The following is a 5,477-nucleotide window of genomic DNA, read 5'->3' as shown; positions in this document are numbered from 1 at the left end:
TGGAACACCCCACCTTTACTTTCCAAAATTCTTACTTCACAACTAAGGAATTTAGTGAGTGGTGGTCTGAATATTACCAACTGTATGATGGAGACTCTTTTGTCAAGAAACTGAATACTGTGTTCGACGTGCTGGAGGATCAATTTACTATAAGTAAGCATTTTACATCTAACTTCGTTTTCTTTATTACCATTTGCAATGTTCTAATTTCAATTTTAGACCTTTTAGGGCCTGATCCTACCATTCAAGTCGGAGTCCCTGCTCCTAAACCAGGTCGAAAACGTCCCAGTACGTCGAACACCACCACAACCAAGAAAAACAAGACTGTAAGAAAGGTACTACTTTTAACCTTCATCTCTTATCAATACTCATTCATTAATTGTTTATTCTTTCTTTAGTTGGTAGTTCCTAAGGATTCAGACGAAACCACATCTCCACCTAATCAAGAGAGTGAAATTTCTCACGACCTCCTCTTCCAACTCCAACAAAGAAACGAAAGGGTGTTAAAAACATTCCTAAAGTGGCTGTCCAGCCCCAAACAGTTCCAACAATAATCCCTTCTTCGTCTCAAGTTCCTCTTGAGGTAACTTAGCACCATCTTTTAATGTATTTCTTTCAACAAATTATTTTCTAATCTGTTTCCTCTAAAATAGAATACATCAACTGTCGACCACACTCAAGAGAAAATTGTCGAAGTTGCTGAAAAGATTACTGAGGCTGCTCCTGACTCCAACCTTTTTAGCCCTCAGAGGACTGACGCTTTTGGAAGCACCACTGATTCAGTTAATACTCCAGGTCGAAGTCGAACGGAGCCCCAAGACAATCCCATCATCGACCAAGCTCAACCTGCAATTAAAAATGTTGAAGTTGCTGACCATGCCTCTCGTCCAGAACACAATACCATTTCTCAGTCCAAACAACATCTTACTGTTGATGACACTAACTCCAACAGTTCTCTTAGTCAGGAGGAGATTCTGGACTTGAAAAAGACTTATCCTCTAGAGGCTCTCCTTCGACTTCAAAAACTTAGGCCAAGTTCTCTTGACATTCCTGTTCAGTCGACTTATCCTGATGCTGAAGTCGACGCTTCCCTTGTCGATGCTATGTGCCAACTACGAGCCCACTTGAATGAACCTGAGTTTCTTACTGTCCTTGAGAGCTCTGAATATCTTGGTGGAGAAATTCGCAAGTTACTGGACTCACTCATTAAAGCTTCTCTTCCAGCAGTTGTTGCTCAATTCTTCTTTGATTTTGAGGCGTACTTCGACCAGCTCTGGAGAGACCTCATCACCAAGAAAAACATTACTCAACAAGCAAAGAACAAAGAACGCGAAATGGAGAGGGAGTGGGATGCCAGTGCAGCCTCGACTAAGAAGGTTGAAGAGTTTCAGGAAAAAACTTTAAAGTTTTCTGACAAGGAAGGAGAGATCAACAACAAAATTGTTGATTATAAGGCCCAAATTGATGCTCTCAACAAGAAAATTCAAGATCTTGAACAAGAAAAAATCACTTTGGCTCAAACTGAGAAGATTCCTTCGCCTGAAACTGTTAATCAAGAAATTTTGAAGGGTCTTGGTCATGGTGAAAATGCTCTCAATCTGGAAAGTAGCGTTCGACAACTTAGACAAGGCTTATCTCGACTTGACTCTAAGATTGACTTTGAGTCGGCCAAGCTAGCCTATTTTAGGAATAACTTTCCTACTTTGTAATTTTTTGTTTTCGACTGACTGGCCAAATTTTTGTAATGACTGTCAACGTACTTTATAAGGAACTTTTTGTAATGACTGGCCAAATTTTCAGCCATTTTAATATAGTCTTTTGGTTTTATTCTATTATGCGAATTTCCTGAAGTATAGGTTTATATTTTTTCAAATATTTACCATTTATCCTCAAGATTTGACCATCTGAATTCAGTTCTTCAATTTCATATGCGTTGTTTGAAAACACTTGCAAAATTTTAAACGGCCCTTCCCAACTTGGGGACCATTTACCCAATAATTTATTCCTTTGATCCATGGGTAGAATAACTTTTCACACATAATCACCTACCACAAATGTTTTCTCTTTTACTTTCTTGTTGTAAGCTTTCGCCACTTTTTGCTTTTGTCTTATTAACCTATCCAACGCTATTAGTCGTTCTTCGTCTAACTCTACTAATTCATCTAACATCATATTCCAGTACTCCTCTGTCGAAAGATTGCTTTGTCGTTGAATTCTAGCCGACTGTAGATGAATTTCTGCAGGCAACACAGCGTCATGCCCAAAGGTCAAACGAAATGGGGTAGTGCTTATTGCTTCCTTTGGTGATGTTCGACAAGCCCAAAGGATTTGGTCGAGTGTTTGATGCCAGTTTCTTGGCTTTCTCCCTACATGCTTTTTTATTAAGTTTATAATAACTTTATTAGCAGCTTCGACTTGACCATTAGCCTGAGCATAATAAGGAGTGGATGTTAGCAATTTAAATCCTGTCTCAGCTGCAAAAGCTTGCATCTTTCGACCAATAAAGACTGATCCCTGATCAGTGGTAATAGTCTCTGGAATCCCATATCTATAAATAATATGTTTATGTATGAAACTAATCACTGCTTCTTGATCAGCACTAACCAGTGGAATTGCTTCTATCCATTTAGTAAAATAATCTATTCCTACTAAAATGAATTTTTGTTGTTTAGAAGATGCAGGTTTGATTTCTCCTATTAAATCCAAAGCCCATCCTCTAAAAGGCCAAGGTTTGACAATGGCATGCAACTCACTGGCTGGAACATGTTGAATACCTGAAAACTTCTGGCATTCTTGGCACCCTCTTGCGTATTCAATACAATCTTTTAACATTGTCGGCCAATATAAACCTTGTCTAAACAACAACCACTTTATTTTATGGCCTGACTGATGAGCTCCACAAACACCACTATGCACTTCTGACACGGCCAAATATGCTTCGGCTTCACTTAAGCACTTCAACAATACACCTTCAGCCGTTTTCTTGTATAATTCATTTTCCAATATCACATAGTTTAAAACTCTGTATTTGATCTTTCGATCAGTTCCTCCGACTGGATTGTTTAGGTATTGGACTAATGGGTTTCTCCAATCAGAAACTGTCATATTGTCGATGGCAAAAATTTCCAAGGCATACAAATCTTCACTTTTATTTTCTACCCCCCCAAGTTTTGGCATCGACAATTGTCCTAACTTGTCCAACACTACATGAGTTTCTTTCTCTTTGATATCGACCATATCTTCTAACTTACTTTTGGAAACTCTATACCCAGAAGCAATCTGTGCCAATTCATTGGCAATATAATTATCAGATCTTGGTACATGCAAAATCTCAACATATTCAAATTGCTCTAACAAGCGTACAACTATTGCATAGTACACTTTAGATTTTCTTTGATGCATTTATACTCCTTCTTGATTTGTCGAATTACCAGCTTAGAATCACCTCGAATTTCAACTCGCTTTGCCCCCAAGTCTATTAGGGCTTTCAAACCAGTTATCAAAGCTTCGTATTCGACTTCGTTATTAGAACATACATCCTTCATTCTATAGTGAAACTTGGTTGGAATTCCTTCGGGAGAAATAATCAGGACTCCAATGCCTGATCCATTTTTATGACTAGAACCATCAAAAAACAACTTCCAGTTAGATTGATCGACCAGATTTGCTAATAGTTCAACTAACCCATGTTCGACTTTCGACCACGATTTGTCCTTTCATAGCTTTTAAAGGAACATATGTTAAGGAGAATTCAGTTAGCGCCAAGGCCCATTTACCAATTCGACTATGCAAAATTGGTTTAGACAACATATGTTTAATAACATCAAAATGAGAGGACACATACACATCAACAGGCTTTATATATTGCTTAAGTTTATTACATGAGAAGTACAAGCATAAACATAATTTTTCAATATCATTATACCTAGTTTCAGCATCCACCAAGGTTCGACTTAGATAATATATAGCTCTTTCGACGCCATTATCATCCTCTTGGGCTAACATACTCCCAATTGTCGAACCTGATGCAGCTATGTACAACTTCATACTTTTTGTCCTATTGGGGGGTAACAAAATAGGAGGCTTAGTTAAATAAGCTTTTATTTGGTCGAATGCCTGTTGATGCTCTTGCTCCCATTTGAATTGATCTTGATTCTTGAGCTTCACAAGTGGTGAAAAGATCTTCGTTTTACCACTTAAATTTGAGATAAATCTCCTCAAGAAATTAATCTTCCCCAACAATGACTGGAGTTGTTTCTTTGTTTCTGGCGCCTTCAGCTCCAAGATTGCTTTCGTCTTGTTCTGGTTTATCTCAATACCTTTCTTGTGAACCACGAAACCCAGGAAATCCCCTGCATGTACACCAAAAGCACATTTTAAAGGATTCATTTTGAGTCCATATTTCCTCATTCTTTCAAAAGACTGTCGAAGATGGTCTAAGTGACCATTCTCAGAATTAGATTTTATTACAATATCATCAATATAAACCTGCATAAATTTGTCAATGAAATCATGAAACATGGAATTCATAGCTCGTTGGTACGTAGCTCCAGCATTTTTTAAACCGAAAGGCATTACTACCCATTCATAAGTACCTAAAGCACCTGGGCATCGAAACGCCGTCTTAGGTACATCTTCGTCAGCTATAAAAATTTGGTTATAAACTGAGATATTCAAATCCGGCTGCGGAGTCAACTAACATCTCAGCAACAGGCATGGGATATTCATCTTTAGGGGTAGCACTATTTAAATCTCTGAAATCTATGCATATACGAAGGCTACCATTTTTCTTAATGACAGGCACTATATTAGCTAACCATTCGACATACCTCGCAGTTCGAATAAACTTGCTTCTCAGCAATCTTTCAATTTCTACTTTGATTTTTTCCATAACTTCCGGTGCAAATCTTCTAGGAAGTTGCTTGATAGGTTTCTTTCCTGGGTTTAAAGTAATTGATGTTCTACCACACTTCGACTTAAACCAGGCATTTCATTGTAATCCCATGCAAAACAATCTTTATATTCCTTCAAAAGTCGAATCAACTTGGTCTTTAGATCACTTGTAAGTTTTGTACTTACATATGTAGGTCTTTTAGTGACTCCATCACCCAAGTCAATTTCTTCAAGAGGATCTTGAGCCTGCATTCTTTTTACTGATCCCAACGGATCTGTCATACCCCAATTTTTGACCCTAAGATCATACATCAATTGCATTCAATCATCAATCAAAAGCACCATTGTGAGGCTTTGTCTTTGATACTGTGATTATCTCTGAGGGGAATCATCAAGCACTTTTAGATTTTTATTTGTTTAGTGCTAACCAAAAATAAAAAATATGTGTTTTGTCTCTTTTGTTTATATTTTACAGGTGAAAGATCGGGCAAAAATCAAAACAGTGCAAGAAAACAATTTTTGAAAATTTGAAGGTGGAAATCGATTTACCCCTGTGGGAAATCGATTTCCTGTGCGCAAAATTC

The sequence above is a fragment of the Vicia villosa genome, linkage group LG7 (genome assembly GCF_029867415.1).
Source record: "Vicia villosa cultivar HV-30 ecotype Madison, WI linkage group LG7, Vvil1.0, whole genome shotgun sequence".
Lineage (NCBI taxonomy): Eukaryota > Viridiplantae > Streptophyta > Magnoliopsida > Fabales > Fabaceae > Vicia > Vicia villosa.
Note: the sequence above shows the minus strand (reverse complement) of the source record.